Genomic DNA, 19,948 nt, shown 5'->3' with positions numbered 1-19,948 from the left:
GTGGGTCTCAAAATGTAGTATGCATATAAATTACCTGGATTGCTGGGTAAAGATGCAGGTTTCCTCCACCTACTCCCAAAGCTTTTAGCTCTATTAGGTCTTGGGAAGGGCTCAGCCTGAATTTTAAACAAATCCTTTGGGTATTCTAATACAGGTATCCATGGTCCACACATTGAGAAACACTGATCTTAAAGGTGTGAGACATCCTTTATAGCTGGCCTCTTCTGTAGGGTGATTCCACGGGGGCGGTGCGCTCTGTCCAAAAGTGTGAATTACCTGCCATTTCATCATTAACCTATAATGAAAATTTGACAAGGAAAGCTCTTGGTTTACAAAAGTCACTTATTAAAGTGAGAATTTGTGTTTTTTAAAAAAGAGATTATCCCCCAAATCACAAACTCACTGAATAACAGCTGATTGTCTAGAATCTATAATGATAGCTAGACAATCTATTATAATATTAGGGTCTATGGGGACAATGAAGAAAGACATGGGGGAAAACAGTGGGCAAAAAAAGGCAAAAGGCAATAATCTATTTATAATTCTGCCTAGACCCAGCCTTATGTGTCATATAAAAGTATACACCCGGCCGGGCACAGAGGCTCACACCTGTAATCCCAGCACTTTGGGAGGCCGAGGTGGGCGGATCAATTGAGGTCAGGAGTTTGAGACCGGCCTGGCCAACATGGTGAAACCCCATCTCTACTCAAACTACAAAAAATTAGCGGAGTGTGGTGGCGGGCACCTGTAGTCCCAGCTACTTGGGAGGCTGAGGCAGGAGAATCCCTTGAGCCCGGGAGGCGGAGGTTGCAGTGAGCTGGGATTGCGCCACTGCACTGTGCCTCAAAGAAAAAAAAAGTGTATACCCCACACAAGGGCACTATGGAGCAAACCCATTAATGAGTCTCTCCAACCCCATTTTCGCACCATACACAAAACTACCAAATTAATCTCTCCTTAAACATCAATTCATTTTTCCGTTAGAGAACCCATACTAAGTACCCTGACTCCTCCTCTCGAAGTCTATGTGAACTATGAACTACTCCGCTTCTCACGCTGAAGATTCTGTATAACCCCATCTCACTTAATCAATCCAACCATAAGTCTGTCACTTTCTCCTAAAGTGGATTTCCCAGCTCCAATCAGATGGAGCTCACATTTCATTAACTTTCGAGGGGTTGACTCTCAGGCTTTATACCTTTGCTCTAGTTGGTCTCCTAACTGATCAGTATCCCTACATGGAAATACCTTTCACCCTGTCTCAGCCTTTAAGATAGTCCTTCGAGGCCAACCCCAAATCCCATTTCCGCCATAAATCTAGTCACTACTGCATTCTTTTCGCTTCATATGGAGCATTTCGCACCTTCACCAAGTACTGAAGCACTTGGCTATATTCAACCTTGCATTTTTTACACCATTCTTTAGTATCTTCCCCATCGCCCACCACCTTTCTAAGTTCCTTGAAGGTGGTAACACTTACAGAATTTCCTGGTATCTCCATCCCCACCCAATCTCTCACTCAAACAAAATGCTAGTGTATAAAATTGGCTTGATAAATAGTTATCACAATTTATACATTTAATTATCATCAAATTGCATCCCAATGAATACCTGTAAATTAATTAAACAAATATCTGAGCAACCATCATACATCAAGAGCCATTCATAGGCACTGGGGCTATCCTTAGTGAATTCTTTGTCCTCAACTGTCTTATGTAAGCCCTTAAAACAATTTGTCCTCAACTACCTTATGTAAGCCCTTAAAACAAAAACTATCTTTGTTCTGCTACTAGCATCACACGAAGATCTATAGCAGCTCTTTATTACAGATTCTGCGAGTTAACCAGAGCATTTTCTACTCTATAAGTTACTGGCACCACTATGACAGCTGAGAAGCGAAGCTAAAACATCACTTTCTCCCAGACCAACAACACTGGGTGTTCTATTTTATCACACTAACAACATGAGATTAATTTAAGGTATGGAATTTACTTCCCGTGGGTGCCCTATTCAGTACCTAGTAGATACGTATATTAGATATCAGCTGTAATAATTTTCATTTTAAAAGCCACAAACTAAAGATGCATATAAACTGCCATCATTAAAGATTTCTATCACTATGATTACCTTTTTCTGAAATAATAAAAAGGACAGGACAATACACAGAGAAAGAAGGCTTCTCAAGGATTAAAAGCTCTTACGAGACTTAGTATTTATTATTTTTAAAAATATGGTAAAATGTATACAACACATAATCTGCCATTTTAATGGCTTATATATTCATATTAAGAAAAGTATTGAAATAGTACTGTAATACTGACTAAAACATGGGATTCTTTCTTGCAAAAAACTCGCTATGATTACCTGAATTTGGAAACTAGTGTTAGTAAATATCTTTTTTATATTCTACTGCTGAAAAAGTAATTAAAATATGCCATTACTGGTTAAATTATTTGTATTTCAGGTAGTAAAATAAAATACAATACTAAATATTATACTTTCCAGTTTTTCTTTTTTTTTTTTTTTTTTTTGAGACTGAGTCTTACTCTTGTTTCCCAGGCTGGAGTGCAATGATGCTATCTCAGGTCACCACAACCTCCGACTCCTGGGTTCAAGCGATTCTTCTGCCTCACTTTCCCGAGCAGCTGGGATTATAAGGCGCCCGCCACCATGCCCAGCTAATTTTTGTATCTGTAGTAGAGACGGGGTTTCACCCCATCGAGATGGCGAGGCTGGTCTCGAACTCCTGACCTTAGGTGATCCACCTGCCTTGGCCTCCCAAACTGCTGGAATTACAGGCGTGAGCCACCACGCCCAGCCTATACTTCCTAGTTTTTCTGCATTCTTTTCTTAAAATTCACAAATGGTTCCTAATAACTGTAGCCAAAAATCTTTATAAAGACAGCTTATTGAGACAGCCTGGCCAACATGGTGAAAGCCTGTCTCTACTAAAAATACAAAAATTAGCCAGGCACGGTGGCGCATGCCTGTAGTCCCAACTACTTGGGAGGCTGAGGCGGGAGGATCGTTTGAACCTGGGAGGTGGAGGTTGCAGGGAGGTGGAGGTTGCAGTGAGCTGAGATTGCACCACCACACTCCAGCCTGGGTGACAGAACGAGACTCCGTCCCAAAAAAAAAAAAAAAAAAAAAAAAAAAGCTTATTATGTAACAGGTACCTGCTAAGTACTTTACATGCATTACTGCTTTTTTTCTTAGTGAGGTATCAATTCGCATATGATACATTTCACCTTTATCAAGCGTACAACTCAGTAGTTCTAAGTATGTTGACAAAGATGTATAACCACCACCACCACCACGAATTTCAGAACATTTTCATCATGCTGAAAGGGAACTGTACCCATCGGCCGTCACTCTCCATAATTTCCCACCCCCTCACCCCTAAGCCACTGGTAACTACTTATCTATTTTCTGTCTCTACTGACTTGGCTTTTCTGGACATTTCATATAAATAAATCGTAATATGTGATCTTTTGTGTCTGGGGGTGTGTGTGTGTGTGTGTGTGTGTGATGGAGTTTCAGAGTGTGTGTGTGTGTGATGGAGTTTCAGCTCTTGTCGCCCAGGCTGCAGCGCAATGGCACGATCTCGGCTCACTGCAACCTCTGCCTCCAAAGTTCAAGCGATTCTCCTGTTTCAGCCTCCCAAGTAGCCGGGATTACAGGCGCACACCACCAAGCCCAGCTAAGTTTTTTGTAGTTTTAGTAGAGACAGGGTTCCACCATGTTGGTCAGGCTGGTCTCAAACTCCTGACCTCAAGTGATCCACCCACCTCGGCCTCCCAAAGTGCTGGGATTACAGGCGTGAGCCACCACGTCCAGCCTGTGTCTGGCTTCTTTTACTTAGCACAGTATCGTCAAGATTCAACCATGCTGTGGCATGTGTTAGTACCATGCATTACTCTTCAGGTCTTCAAAACAAACACTTAAGCTCAACACAATAACTAGCCCATTTTACATAAAAAAAAAAAAAAACTGAGACAATGAGACATGAAGTACCTGGCCCTCTTTGAGTCTCTCTGAATTCAAATTTGTTCATTGCATTTCTATAGAGATGTGTAAACTGTAAACATTTAATTATATACCAACTTATATGGAATAAAGTATACATTAAAAAAGAAAACTGCTACGTAGGCCCATGACTATAAGTCACAATTTCTTTTAAATTTTTTCTTTTCTAAAAAATACAGCCAGTGATCTCTATGGCGTTTTCAAACTCCAAGATATTGTTAAAACATTAAAGGCTTATTCACTTTCTCTTCAACTCTGATCTGGTACCCAATCTTTCAGAATAAAAGACTAATTACTAAAGATCATTGATATCATGATATATTGTTGAGAATATGGCTTCATAAAGTATACAGTGAACTCAACAGGTCAACATGGCAATAACGTAGTTCATAGTATGAAAAGGAACTATTTACTTATATTGTCTGTAAATATTACCTGTTTATATTGCAACAAATCAAAAAGTAGCAAACATCATTTTTAGGGTTACAGAATTTTTTTAAAAGTCTCTCTGGAAAGATCCTGACAGCTACACATGAGGACACTTCCAGGAAGATTTATGGATGAGTTCTTGACGAACTGAGCCAGAATGTTATATATAACTGAACACTTCAAACTCAGTGTAAAATCTGCCCAGCAGCAGTCAGTAGATAATCTTTCTGGTCTTTTGGTAATCTTAAGGATGGACTGACTGACTTAAAATTGTCTGTCAGCATGTGTAGGTGTCTGCCATAGGTAATAACATAGATGTAAATGGCAGCTGGTGTATGAAACACCCTAACTGAATACTGTCTGTATTTGGAAAAAGCAAGCTGAGTTGCTCAGAAAAGGCAAATATAATACATAAAAGACTGAAGAAGAAAGAAGGGAGTAAAGCAGTCTATATATTTACTGTAGAGCAGAATACATATTTATCGCAACATTATGTTACGTTATCTTTAATCAGAAATAGCATTTTAAAGATGTGACTTAAAAGAGTCTGAAAACTTCACTGAATTATATTTGAAAAAATCACCCCAAGACATTTTAGTAAGTCTTAAAACACAAATTGAAATACCAATGTAGAGTTTATATTTATAAAAATAAGAATCAGCATTGTGAAGCATGCTGTTTCCTTAATGGAAACTAACCAGAAGTGAGAATTAAAAAAAAAAAAATTTAAATATAGTTTGGGACAGAGAATTCTGAATCATATAATTTTAATTAAGGTAAACAGCCTGTTATCAGCAATTGCTCTTCTAGAGTAACGCTATAAAATAGGACTTCCTGGAAATGTTCTGTATTTGTGCCGCTCAATTTGGTAGGCACTAGCTAATGTGGCTGTTGAGCATTTAAGTGTGACTGGTTTGACTGAGGAACTGAATTTTTAATTTTTTATAAATTTAAATAGCAATAGGTGACTAAAGCCTACCATACTGGACAGTACAAGTCTTGAGTAACACGTGACATCATGCTGTAAAAGGACCCTACCATTACTGTTCCGGAAACTTTCAAAAGTTAAAGAGGAGACTAGGGTTATTCATGTTGGGTGGGCAGGGAAGGGACAACAGGAGAAAAGAAATGTCCAAAGAAACCTAAATTTGACCTCCATGATTTTAGCAATGTTTCCTTCAAATCCATGGACTAGGGCTACGAATATTGAAAATAAAATAAATAAATAAATAAATAAGGAAGGGAGAGACAAAGGGAAGCAGAAATCACAAAGACAGAAGGAAAGATTCCCTAAGTAATGGCCACTAAGTATTAGCAGCAGTCAACATTTATTATGCAGTCTGTTTTATGTATTGTACTAAGCACTGCACATGTATTTTCATTTGACCCTCAAAATGAGTCTTCCAGGTACTTTTTATTTCTAGTTTTATAGATGAGGATATTGAGACTTAGGAAGTTAATTTGCTGAAACAAAAATGCATCTTCTAATGAAAATCCAGCAACTAGCATCCTTTCTCTATGTTCTAGCTGTATCTTATGTACCCATCTGTTACAGCAATTCATACATTATATTGAAATAGAGTTTACTGGCTGTTTCTCACTAAAAGGTAAACTCCTTGAAGGCAGGAACTGTGTTCTGTCAATAACGTAATATCTTTCTCAATTACCTACGGTCACCAATTTTTATCAAGGCATCTGAAATATATATATTATTCAATAAGTATTTGCTGAATTGAGTATGAATTTGTTTCTACATTCCAATGATAAACATGTGGTAACACACTCTCTTTCTCTCTCAACCCTCAGGCATCTATATTTGAGTTTTGAAACGGGTTGAAAGTCTGTTTAAAATAGCATTTTGTAAACTTTTTCAAATAATCTAGAAAGAAACTTGGAACTCTTATAATCCGATAAAAACATTTAACTTTAAGCTATTTTTTTCAGGCCCATTAATTTAAAATGTCACATTTCCCATATTTTTAGAAATATTTTAATAGAAACTTTAATACTGTGACTGAAACATTTCCTACACAAAAGTTGTGCCATATAACAACATTAACCTCTGTATGTTGATGTGTAAGCACGAAGACATACCTCTTAAGGTACTTGAGCTGAACATAGTGCCTACGTTAACTTTTAAGTAATAAAGCTTTGATGGTTTCCAATCTTTTCATCTTATTTATCAATGACACATTTTAAAAACCTTTCACATTTTACTGAATTCTATTCTCTCCTAATGGGCACATTGCCAGTATCTACTAAGGTAGAGTGAGGCCTAGGACAAACTTAGGGAGGCCTGTCAAAAAATCAGAAAGAACCAAATAAGGTATTCCCTCAGTCCTAATCCACAGACTTCCACCTCAACATTTCATGAAATTCAATCTATAGGCAAAATAAAAATATTCATATGAGACATGCTCTCAAGGCTCTAATATTACCAGAGATGGTATCAAATAAAACTCTTAAATACACCACGGAGCAGCTCTAGTTTAAAAAATGATCTCGCCTTCAGAAACAACTGTACATATGGCTTATGCTAACTGTTGTCTTAGGAGGAAACAAAATCATTATTCAGTTTAACTGCTATTTTTAAATTTGTTTCACTTTTCTTGTCACTAAGCTTATTTACAAAATTCTTTTAATCTACAGTAACATCAAAAATAAGACTTCGAATGTATGAAAACCTGTGTTTGTTGGGGAAAAGATAAATGAACTACAACTAAATTTTATCACACCTGTGAATCACATGAGGATCTTTTAAAAACGCAGATCCTGATTCGGTGACTCTGGGATGGAGCCTAAGATTCCGAGCATCATAAGTTTCCAAGTGATGCTGAAGTTGCTGGTACAAGGCTTTGTGTAGCAAGTAACTAATTTTTCCAGATTTCAGTGGTTTGATTCTTCTAGGTTTTGTTTTGAAGACAGGGTCTTGGTTGGGTGCAGTGGCTCACGCCTGTAATCCCGGCACTTCGGGAGGCCAAGGCAGGTGGATAACCTGAGGTCAGGAGTTCAAGACCAGTCTGGCCAACATGGTGAAACCCCGTCTTCAAAGAAAAAAAGAAAAAAAAAATTAGCCAGGCATGGTGGCAAGCACCTGTGGTCCCAGCTACTTGGTACTGAGGCGGAGGTTGCAGAGAGGTGAGATCATGCACTCCAGCTTGGGCAACAGAACGAGACTCTGTCTCAGAAAAAAAAAAAGACAGGGTCTCGTTTTGTCGCCCAGGCTGCAGTGCAGAGGCGTGAACATAGCTCACTGAAGCCTTGACCTCCTGGGCTCAACTGATCTTCAAGTGATCTGCCTACCTCAGCTTCCCAAGTAGCTGGAACCACCAGGGCACACCACCATACCTGGCTAATATTTTTAGGTTTTTTGTAGAGATGGAGTCTTACGTTGTTGCTCAAGCTGGTCTCGATCTCCTGGGCTCAAGCAATCTTCCTACCTCAGCCTCCCAAAGTGCTGGGAGTGTACTGTGCCCAGTCTCTTCTCGTTTTTTAAATGTTCATTTATGCTTTCAACAAATTTTTACTAAATGTGTACTATGAGTCAGACATAAGCATTAATAAGATCTCTGTCCTCAAAGAGCTCATTTGCTTAAAATCAAAAAAGCAAACAGGTCAACAAGTAGGAGTCTATACGGTGGAGATGGGGACAGCATTTCAGGGAGAAGAAACAGTCAAGCAGTAAAAGCACTCTGGAGGAACTGCTAAGGGTATCAAATTGCTGAAACACATCGTATTTACAGCAGAGATCAGATAAGAAACTGGAAAAGTAAACAGAGTTAGGTCATGATGAGTCCAGCAAGTCAGAATAAGCAGTTTAAATTTTATTTGGTAGGTTACCACAGAAATGAAGAACTTTTGGTAGGTGTGTTCAGATGTGTATTACAACATTAATGATCATATAAACTAATAGCAGCTAACATTATTTACCCAGAAACTGTTCCAAGAGCTTTACATGTACTCAGTCACTTAACTCTACATCAACTTTATAAAATTGGTACTAACATGTTCATTCCCACTGAGAATTCTGAAGCACCAAAAAGAAAAATGATTTGCCCTCAATTCAAACTCTGGCAACGTAAGCTCCAGATGCTACGCTCTCTCTTTACCTAGGAAAATTCTGGAAAAATTACTCTGGTAAGCATTGCAGAAGTTGTGTTTGTCAGTGTTGAGCCTGGAAGATAGTTTTGAAGCCACTGGAACTGTCAACGAAGGACTGAATCAAGGCCGGGCGCAGTGGCTCACGCCTGTAATCCAACACTTTGGGAGGCCAAGGTGGGTAGATCACGAGGTCAGGAGTTCAAGACCAGCCTGGCCAACATGGTGAAACCCCATCTCTACTAAAAATACAAAAATTAGCTGGGCATGGTGGCATGCGCCTGTAATCCCAGCTACTTGGGAGGCTGAGGCAGGAGAATCGTTTGAAACTGGAAGGCGAAGGTTGCAGTGAGCCAAGATCATGCCACTGCACTCTAGCCTGGGCAACAAGAGTGAAATTCCGTCCCCCGCAAAAAACAGGACTGAACCAAGGCAAAGGCAATGGAAATGCAAATTTCAGTTATGTTTAGTGAGTAAAAATCCTAACCACTTTGATACTAAGGGATGAGAGCAAAAGAGAATAGTTTCCTAGTCTCTAACTTGGGAGATGGAAAGAATGGGAATGTCAACCATTGGGAAAAGAGAAAACATTTTTGGTGGGAATTAGGAAGAGAAAATATAGAGATTAAGCCTGAGATACTTACAAGCTATCTAGGTAGAAAGTCAGGCAGACCTGAGTATCAATGGTGTACTCACTGGTATGTTGGTCCTAAGTGAGCTCATGTGGGCATGAACATGTGTGAACAGATGGAACCACATGGGAAGTTGTAGAATTCAAAAAAGAAACACTGACGATGGGCACAGGAGAGTGGTCTGCAAAGTCAAGGGAGCAGTTTCAAGAAAGTAGTCACTAACATTAAATCTGTGGTGCTATCAATTAAGATAAGCAATGAAAATGGCTGCTAGATTTGGTCAACAGATCACTAGTGACTTTGGAAAGAAATTTCAATGGATTGGTGGGGTCAAAAGTCAACGACAGTGCACTAAGGAATAAAAGATGAAGAGACTGAGATAAATGAAAACACTCTTCCCAAAGATCATTCTACAAAAGAACAAACAGACCAGTAACTAGAAAAGAGAGAGGTTTTAGTCTTTTTTATAAGTGAGAGATTTGAGCACATTAATAGCAACACCTGGTGTCAGTGAAGAGAGAGAGTTTAAAAAAAATACAGGAAGGCGGGGCGCGGTGGCTCACGCCTGTAATCCCAGCACTCTGGAAGGCCGAGGCAGGCGGATCACCTGAGGTCGGGAGTTCAAGACCAGCCTGACCAACATGGAGAAACCCCGTCTCTACTAAAAACACAAAATTAGCCAGGCGTGGTGGCGCATGCCTGTAATCCCAGCTACTCGGGAGGCTGAGGCAGGAGAATCACTTGAACCCGGGAGGCGGAGGTTGCAGTGAGCTGAGATGCACCATTGCACTCCAGCCTGGGCAACGAGAGTGAAACTCTATCTAAAAATAATAATAAAAAATTAAAAAATACAGGAAAGAGAAGACATTTGATGATGCAGTGTTCTGAGTGAACCAGGATAATTAAAAATTTGCTCAGGACCTACAGTGTGATATGTCTAAAACTAGAGCAAGGTTTCCCAGCCTGGGCACTCCAGACATTTGGGGACAGTTCTTTGTTATGGGGTGGTGCCACCCTATGCGCTATAGAATATTTAGCAGCACCCTAATCTCTAATATTCACTGGATGCCAGCAGTACCCCACACCAAGTTGCGATAACCAGAAAGTGTCTCCAAAAACTGCTAACTGTCCCCTGGGCGGAGAAAAAGCAAAATCAACTCTAGCTGAGAACCACTGGTCTTGAGGCAGAGACCAGATCATTTAAATGAGTTGAGAGGTTACTGAAACAAATTACTATAGTCCCATCTACTAGTTACATAAGGAAAAGAGGCAAGTTTCTCTGCTGGGAGGGGAGTAAGATGGTAAAGGTGGCATGTGTTGTGGTGAGTAGAAAAGTTTTGAAGTAACTTGGTGAAATTCACCTACGGGAAGGCAAAACTGGGTATCAGAAATACTTTTCCTCCTCCTAGACTTAAAAGGCAAGTGTATGCCTCGTCTCTTTATGGGCTCTCCACAAAACAGTACACAAAAGGAACCTGAGGCATGAAGAAGGAACTGAAGGACCTTATCAAAATATATTTCCAACAACTTAAGAAATGGGGTCATCCTGAAAAGTGTTCTGACCCTGAGAACCCACCTTTTTGTTTGCCCAAAGAAGAGTTTTAAGGTTAGAAATTGAATCTATCTTTTTTTAACCAGAGTATACAATTTGATGATAATTTTGTAAAGTCTTCAATAGGAAGGCTTCCATATTTTATTTACCCCAAACCCTATCCATTACAATCAAAACTTTGATTTTTAAGACACAAAAATAATCTGGTGTTTAAAATTAGGCATCATCTTTGAAACACTGTCACATTAACTTTCCTATACTTTTGGAGATGAGTCCGTATTATTACTGGTATTTGTACCTTGTGTCCTGAAAGCTTAATTACTGCACACTGTAAGAAACAATGGATCCAAAGATGTTGTAACTAATTGAATCTCCCTTGAACTTTATCTTCTAAATACAGTCTTTACTTCTTAAAAATTTGTTTTAACAATCTTAAACTTCCTGAGAAGGTTGAAAATACACTTGCTCACAATACAGCTTATGAGTTCCATGGCACTCATAACAGTGAAGAGACCAGATGTAAGATAACAACTCCTAGCATTTGTCAGCATTATTAACAAGGAAAGTGATCTGAGAGAAACTTATGTCTTTAAATATCTCCCAGCCAGCACAGTGGCCCCCACCTGTAATCCCAGCTACTTGAGAGGCTGAGGTGGGAGGATCACTTGAGCCCAGGAGTTCAAGGCTGAAGCAAGCTATGATTGTACCACTGCACTCCAGCCTGGGTGACAGAGCGGAATCATTAAAAACAGTAACAACAAACCAAAAATCTCCAAAGACATAAAACTATAAAACCATGCCCTAGAAAGTTCTCTTTTTCCTACAATCACAAAGTGACTGAAGCACTTTTATGTGCAGCTCACAGAACTGAATTTGCACTTAGCAATTTTCCTTAAGAGATCTAATGCATCTCAACGTGAGTATCACTCTAAAATATGCTGAAACAACAATCTCAGATAGGACAGATTCTCATCTGTGATAAACCTCAAAATCTGCACATTTTCAAAAATATAACATTTGTTATTAGAAGCCAACTGTTGGTCATAATCAGTTTCATTATGGCTAAATAAAATCCCTGTAGGATCTACAACCATTTGAAGTTAACTTGAGTATGAAAAGAGAAGTGCTTTGGATACATTACCAATTCTCTTCCAAACAGAGAAAATTCAAGCTGAATTCTCTTTCAGATCTGCTACATGTACTAATGAAAGGACAAAAAAAAAAAAGATTCCACATTCCAAAGACCAATGTGGGCGACATCATTCAAATGTATCTCTAACTGCAACCTGACCTGCACACATGACGCCTCATTTGATGGTCTAAGATAGGGAGCATTTTAGAAAAAGTCCATGAGCTTTACCCAAAATCTGACTTCAAAAATAATATGCAGGCCTACATCCAAGTAGGCAAACACATTTACTGAAGACAAACTTGTTCACACAGCAATCATGGTCATCCCTACAGCTGTTATGTCTCTATTCTCCCAAAGGAAACAAAAATGATTTGGAAACATGCCAAGGAGCAGTCTAGACACAAATAATTCAATTATAGTTAGCAAATCTAAGGCTTTCAATACCCAGCTCACTTCTTAAGCTACAGACAGAAAAACAACTCTGTATCTATTGTTACAAGTTATTAAGTCAAATTACTTCAGAGCCAACATTAAGCAAATCAGATTTTATTATACTAGACACTTCAATTAACTGAAAATACTAGGTTTGAAATCACTGACTGGGTCAAGTTCCAAAGTGAAAATATTTATGAGACTGTTCTTTTATTTTGTTGTATTTTGAGACAGGGTCTCACTCTGTCACTCAGGCTGGAGCCCAGTGGTGCCATCGCAGCTCACTGCAGCCTTGAACTCCTGTGCTTAAGCAATCTTCCCACCTCAGCCTCCCAAACAGCTGGTACTATAGGTGCACACTACCACTCCTGGCTAATTTTAAAGTTGCTTTTAGTAGAGACAGGGTCTCACTATGTTGCCTAACCTGGTCTTGAACTCCTGGCCTCAAGTGATCTGCCTGCCTTGGCCTCTCAAAGCGTTAGGATTACAGGCGTGAGCCACTGTGCCCAGGCTGTTTTTACATTTCTTAACAATATGGATCCAATCTTTGAAAGTGCTCAATATTAAAAAGTCAGAAAGGCCATATGCATTGATTTCCATGTTCACAGGATATTTTAGTCTAATATATTTGGATCACATTGGATATTCATTTCTGGGCCCATTATTTCATAAACACGAAAACTTGATTTCAAAAAGAATCTGGATATATTAAGGTGGTAAACAATGCTTGTGCTTTTCTAAAACAATCTTTTTACTGGGTTCTCACTAGTTTTGTTTTCTTTTGGAAATAACACAAATGTATGAGTCCTTTTCTTTTTCTGACTTCTTTTCAATTCTGTTCCCTTATAAAATTTCTTCCTTCAAAGCAGTTCAATAAAAATAAATTGCCCCTTTAACATTGTTTTAAAAATAAAGTTTTAACATCCGAAAAAAATTAACTGGGTTCAAAGGCCATGTATTAGTATGTTTTTAACAATGATTTAAAACAATTTTGACAAGGTCAAACCTAAAACAATTGGCAAAAGTTGTAGTTATTCTTAATTTAACAACTCCATTAAGGATTCCCTTCCCTATGCAGAGGTAAAAAGAAGGCTAAAATATCATTAGGGCATTATGACATCTATAAAATTTAGAGCTAATAAATGTTATCTGTATTCCTCTCTGATTAAAAATACTAACTCAGGAACATAAACATGTGAATGATTAAATTGCGCAAGATGTGATTTTGCATCTCAAGGCAAGTGAAGACAAAGAATGGTATTGGTATGGTGTTAACCAAGGGGCAGTAACATGTAACAATTCACAAATCATCCTAAGTACTAAATTGTATAGTACAAACTAAGAAGACACTGCAAACTAACATTAACGACTGTTAATAAAGGCATACCATTTTATGTGGTAAATTGCTCCATGACCAGGGATGAAGAATAGGTTTCAGATCTAATGCTAAAACTGTGACTTACAGTGACTGCCTGGAGAAATGTGAAAAATATTGGGTAAGCAGTAGAGTCCTGGGATAGATTAATGGTATATGCCACACCTGTGAGATAGAGCATGTGTCTCTTGGGAGAGGGAGAGGAATGTTGGTGCACCTTTTATATTTTTTTTTTTCAAGGATCTAGACAGAAACTGGAGTGTGGTAGCACAAGAAGGTTAAGTTCCAATACTGATGGACATTACAATGTTAACTTTCCCCAGGCTCAAGGTTTTTTCTATCGTTCAACTTGTGGGAAAGTATGTGAGTCTGTCCTCTGGGGCTTGAAAGATTCTTAATTACAGATGAAAACTAAGAACAGAAGGATTTGGGAAACCCAGAAGCAAAGGTGTTAGGGTCTCAATAGTCCTTTTACAGAGGTAAATTACAGATTGTATTGTCTTTTGAAAGCAGAAGGGTAGAGCAATCATTAGGGTAGCACGAGGGCATTGAGAGTGCTATGCATTGTCATTTACTCAATAAGTTGTAGTATTAAAGACGGCCAAAGGGTGTGCATCAGGCTGTATGGGTAGGAATATTCTAGAGGTTTTTCTTTCCTGGGCTTAATTCCCCAACCAGATAAAATACCTGATGTTTAAAATTTTGCGTTTTTAAAAAAATCACCCCAAGAAACCTTCTGTTTAACATGTCCCTATATGTACTCTTAATATACAATTAGCCGAACGTTATTTTTATTCCAATGAATCAATCCTGAACATGCACACTGACTCACTGAAAAAAAGCACCTCACTTTGCATTCATCAGTATGATATAAAGGAGTTTAGAATAGTGGTTAACAAACCAAAAGTCACAAAAAAGCACAACAGAATAAAGGTTTCTCCTTGCTTAAAAAGGTCAAAGGCCAATAGCGGACACATGCCTGTCCACTGCTGTACCACTCTCAGCCATGGGTACATCTGCTCTCTCTCGGAAGCCTTGTACAGTCTCAATTAACTTCTGGCAGATGGTCTAAACAAAGTAGCTAAAGCAAATCCACAAAATGAACCACAGTACCCAAGCGACTAAGAGCACTGGGTACTAATTTGAAAGAGCACTGTTAGGTTATAATAAATCAGAATATGAATCAATGACTCAAAAATGACTGAAGGTTAGTATATTTTTCAGCCAGCTCTCAGTAATATTACTGCTTTGAAAATTATAGGTGGTTCTCTTGCTTACTCTCCTCTACCCTGAGTATACATTTAGTATTAATCTCTGGTTACTGGAGAATTTACAGATATCATTATCCTATATTTTATTTATTGAGACAGGGTCTTCCTCTGTTGCCTAGGCCAGAGTGTAGTGGCACAAACATGGCTCACGGCAGGCTCAACTTCCTGGGCTCAAGTGATCCTCCCACCTCAGCCTCCCGAGTAGTTGGGACTACAGGTGCACACCACTATGACTGGCTAATTTTTATATTTTTTGTAGAGATGGGGTTTCGTCATGTTGCCCAGGCTGGTCTCAAACTCTTAAGCTCAAGTGATCTGCCCACTTCAGCCTCCCAAAGTCCTGGGATTACAGGCATGAGCCACCACCCTGCCCAGATGTCATTATACTAATGAAGACTGAGTTGTTCCTGATGAGAAAACGTATCAGTCTTCAACGATCCAGTTCTTGCTCTCCCTGTAAGTGGACTGAGGTGAAAACGGTTTGATAGTCTCTTGATCCGGAAAATGCCACAAAACCACGCAAATCAAGAGGTTCAAGTTGTCATGTTCACTCAAGAACATTTGTGAAAATGTCCAGGCCATTAAAGGTACGCATGTACAAAAAGATCACCAAGTTATCCGAAAGATGTCACTTTACAGAAACAATGTGTACCATTTTGACATTACAGGGTGGAGTTGGTAGGTGTGCCCAGGCCAAACAGTGGGCTAGACACAGGGTTGGTAGCCCAAAAACAATGCTAAATTCTTCCTGAACATGTTTAAATACACAGGGAGTAACGCTGAACTCGAGGTTTAGATGGAAATTCTCTGGTCACTGAGCACATCCAGGTGAATCAAACACCCAAGATGCGCTAGCCACTGTCCTTTCAGAGCTCATGGTCAGATTAATTTGTATGTGAGCTCCCTCGGCTACATGGAGATGATCCTCGCTGGAAAGAAATTATTCCTAAGCCATAATTGTTCTGTGGCTGCACAGAAAAAAAAAGATATCCCAGAAGAAACTGAAGAAACAAAACTTACGACAGGGGCATAAATTCAGAATAAAATATATGCATACATAAGTAAAAAAAAAAACAAAACCTAAATGCTAAGAATTTGGTAAACAGATGTGAGACTTATGCAGAGAAAGATGATACTGGTTTTAAGTTGTCTAATTCCTGAGAGAATACTCAAGGTACCATAATAAAAAAAAAAAAATCAAAAGAAAATCTACAAGGCTTACTTGAAGGTTCTTTTAAGGATAAGGTATAGAATACGCATATGCACGCATACATATATGTGTATGTGTCTACACACACATGTATTTCCAACTATGAGCTGTATTAGAATATTAGAAACTAATTTGAAATGTTAAGCTAAAAATGTAAATAGCCAAGAGAGAAACAAAAGTAAAGTCAGATTACTCATTGAGCAATTAAAAGTCCTTATCATGAAAAATTAACCTGGCTCAGGCCAGGCCAGGCATGGTGGCTCACACCTGTAATCCCAGCACTTTGGGAGACCGAGGTAGGCAGATCACTTGAGGTCAGGAGTTCGAGACCAGTCTGGTCAACATGCTGAAACTCCGTCTCTACTAAAAATACAAAAATTAGCTGGGCATGGTGGTGCACACTTGTAATCCCAGCTACTCAACAGGCTGAGGCACAAGAATCTCTTGAACCTGGGAGGTGGAGGTCGCAGTGAGCCAAGATTGCACCACTGCACTCCAGCCTGGGCGACAGTGTGAGACTCCATCTCAAAAAAAAAAAAAAAAAAAAAAAATTAACCCTGCTCATCCATTCCCAGCTGGAATAGATGCTCTTGTTCAGTGTGCCTAGGTAGGTATTTTACAACCAACTAGACAAAAGGCAGTGTTGCATAATGACTTTCTTTTTCCACCAGGTCACCAACCACTTGAAGCTACAAAAAGGAATGAAGAGCTATCGTAACTGCTTAGAACAAAGGGAAAAGTAGCAAAGTATTCCTCTAGAAAAGCAAAAAAAACCAAAAAAAAAAAAACCCACAAAATACCTGAAAGGACTTAATGACTAACCACAAAGTGTTAGCCTCATTCAATTATCTGAATGCAGGTATCATGACTGTGCAAGATATAGCTACACTATTCCTATATATCCTCTTAAAATCACTTCCATCTGATGTTTGGTGGCTTAGAAAAAAACTAAGGTCACACTCGTGTTTACAGCCACAGGATAACTACAATACTAACATAGCTAAAGAGGTTGGTTGGGACAAAATTATTTCTATAACTTGTAATGAACTCTCCCCCGCATCAGAACTTCTCCTTATCCATTAACACACACACCCTACTATTAAGAGAAATGTGAGGGCAACAATATTATCCCCTAAAAAGTCCATCTGTTATGTTTTTAAGCTCTGATAAGAAATTAAATGACTGCTTTACATTTAAAAGTTCAGATAAGTATCACCGTTGTGGCGCTCGTGGTTCCCACTGGGGCCAAGATCCCTACTGTTTTCCTAAACTGGCTATTATGAATGACTAGATTCCAGAATTAGAATATACATATCTAGAATCCCTACATTCCATAACTGCACAGATTTTGCTATCAGTGCTAGTTAAGTAAGTTCATTTCTCTCCCCCAAATAGATATTTCTTTTAAGGTCCCAAATTTTATTCGACAGACTTTGGGATAAAATGGCTTTAAGTATGCTTTTCAAATTATCTGTATCATATGGAGAAGTATAACAATCTTTAAAAATTGTCTAAATATGGTGTTTCATACAATGGACTGAGTCAGACACAATTTAAGGAAATGGTTAATTTATTTCAGTGATAACTTTTTAATCATGAATATATTCATGGGAAAAAGATATCTTTTTCCGTTTCAAAAAAATTGGCCTCTTTCAAGTACCATGGAAAAAATCTACTCTTAAAACTTTCCTACTTAACTGAATAAGAAAATCAGCTACACTGTCTTTAACCAGTTAATTATTACTATCTCGACATATTTAGACAATTAATAAAAGGAAGGAAACTTTCTAATCATTTTTCCTGAAATTAGATCACAGTCATCTCTCCGTGACAGACCCACCATCTGGGACAACAGGAAGCATGCCAATAGCCTAGTGAATTAGACAGCTGTGTTTAAAGGCTGGTACTAAAGACCAGAAACACAAATAGAGCTCAAAAAGTTGAGGCTTTGGAGACAGAACTATACAACTCCATTTTTCCCCAAACTTTGGGTTGTATACTCAAATTTGCAAAAATAATTTAATTGATTGCAATTAATCTACAACACTAACTTAGATGTCCCAGTCTCCATTAGCCATTATTGACAATTAAAGCAATAGTGAATACCTATATAGTTCCACGTGCCAAGCAGTGTTTTAATTGCTTTGGTGCTCTTCAAAAACAAAACAAAAACCAGAATTCTCCATTCAGATTTCTATATAAGTTATAGGGGGCCAGGCGCGGTAGCTCACACCTATAATCCCAGCACTTTGGGAGGCTGAGGTGGGCAGATCACAAGGTCAGGAGTTCGAGACCAGCCTGGCCAATATGGTGAAACTTCATCCCTACTAAAAATACAAATATTAGTGGGACATGGTGGCGCGCACCTGTAGTCCCAGCTACTTGGGAAACTGAGGCAGAAGAATTGCTTGAACCCAGGAGGCGGAGGTTGCAGGGAACCGAGATTGAGCCATTGCACTCCAGCCTGGGAGACAGAGCGAGACCATCTCAAAAAAAAAAAAAAAAAAACTTTTGGGGTCCTTGTTATAAGGCACCTACTTAGTAAGAACCTATATACTTATATAGTTGGATTTCAGTCAGACCCAAAGCTGTTTTTTACTTAATCAAATAGATTTTGCTAGTTAATACTGTGAGAAAATTTTAAAAAGTATTAAACGTCTAATAATATATAAAATATTGAACGAATTGGTTTTTATTTGGTAAATAAAACAACCATTTCTAATACGACACTGAAATGGCAAAATGATAGTCACATCACACTAGGGAGAAAATTTTAATAAGCAGACAAAACAAAATGATAACATTGTCCATTCTTTCAAAGCACTGACATACAAAAGTGAAAAGATACAACAGTGCACATTTTCAGGGTACCTATGTTTACTGAAGTCTAAAAACTCCTCCACCTTTAAAAGTCAGCATTATTTCTTGATGGAAGAAAAATACACAGTAACTGTTTTTGATGTAATACTAATATTATTGGGTTTTCTTTGCAAATTCCTTTAGTTCAAGTATTACTAAAGAAACATAAACATATGGACATTACAAATTCAGCTAAAAAACTAGGTAGTGCTGACTATCCTGTTTAATGGTAATATATGTATTAGGTATTTAAATTTGATTATTATAACACAAAATAATTTTAACATGGAATTTCTATAAAGATGTATTTTGTCACTCTACAGTGCCTGCCTCTTCCACTGTTTTTTTTAAGATGTTCATCAATTTACCCAATTTTGTCATAGCTGTTACCAACTGAATTGTGTCCTCTCAACCCCAAAAATATACGTTAAAGTCTTAACTACCATGTCTGAAAATGTAACCTTATTTGGAAATAAGGTCATGGTAGATGTAACTAAGATGAGATCACACTGGAATAGGGTAGGCTCCTAAACGAATATAACCGATGTCCTCATAAGCAGAAGAAAACTTGAACACAGACGCAGAGGTAAGATGATGCAAAAACATATGAGGAAAGACAGCTGGGGGGTGATGGAGGCAGATATTGGAGTGATGCATCTACAAGCCAAGAACACCAAGGACTGCTGAGAACTGCCACAAGTTTGGAAGAGGTAAGGAAGGATTCTCCTCTAGAGCCTTCAGAGAGCATCGCCCTGCTGACACCTTGATTTTGGACTTCTGGCCTCTGGAATTGTGAGAGAATAAATGTTACGTTACCCATTTTTTTCTATGTTGTTGCAGGAGGCCCAGGAAACTAATTACACAGACCATCTATTAACATCTACCATTCTAAAAAAGCATCTTTTAAGGTAAAGCATTGAAGTCAGCAAAAC

At 38.5% G+C, this 19,948-nt stretch overlaps 1 protein-coding gene across 13 annotated transcripts in view; it reads right to left on the bottom strand.

Annotated features, from left to right (window-relative positions):
• SCAF8 (SR-related CTD associated factor 8) overlaps positions 1-19,948 on the bottom strand; it is a 259,488-nt gene that overhangs the window by 131,745 nt on the left and 107,795 nt on the right. For 4 of the 13 annotated variants that reach the window (XR_008625803.2, XR_008625802.2, XR_008625804.2 and 1 more), the window contains one exon: positions 35-295. The exons of 8 other annotated variants lie outside the window; for them this stretch is intronic. The gene's annotated coding sequence lies outside the window, so the exon portion shown is untranslated. Of the gene's footprint in view, positions 1-34; positions 296-12,511; positions 19,801-19,948 lie in introns of those variants that run through there. One more of the 13 variants, XM_055114263.2, reaches the window with a different exon arrangement.

Source organism: Pan paniscus, chromosome 5 (assembly GCF_029289425.2).
Source record: "Pan paniscus chromosome 5, NHGRI_mPanPan1-v2.0_pri, whole genome shotgun sequence".
NCBI lineage: Eukaryota > Metazoa > Chordata > Mammalia > Primates > Hominidae > Pan > Pan paniscus.
Note: the sequence above shows the minus strand (reverse complement) of the source record. Positions and strands in the feature narration are given on the sequence as shown.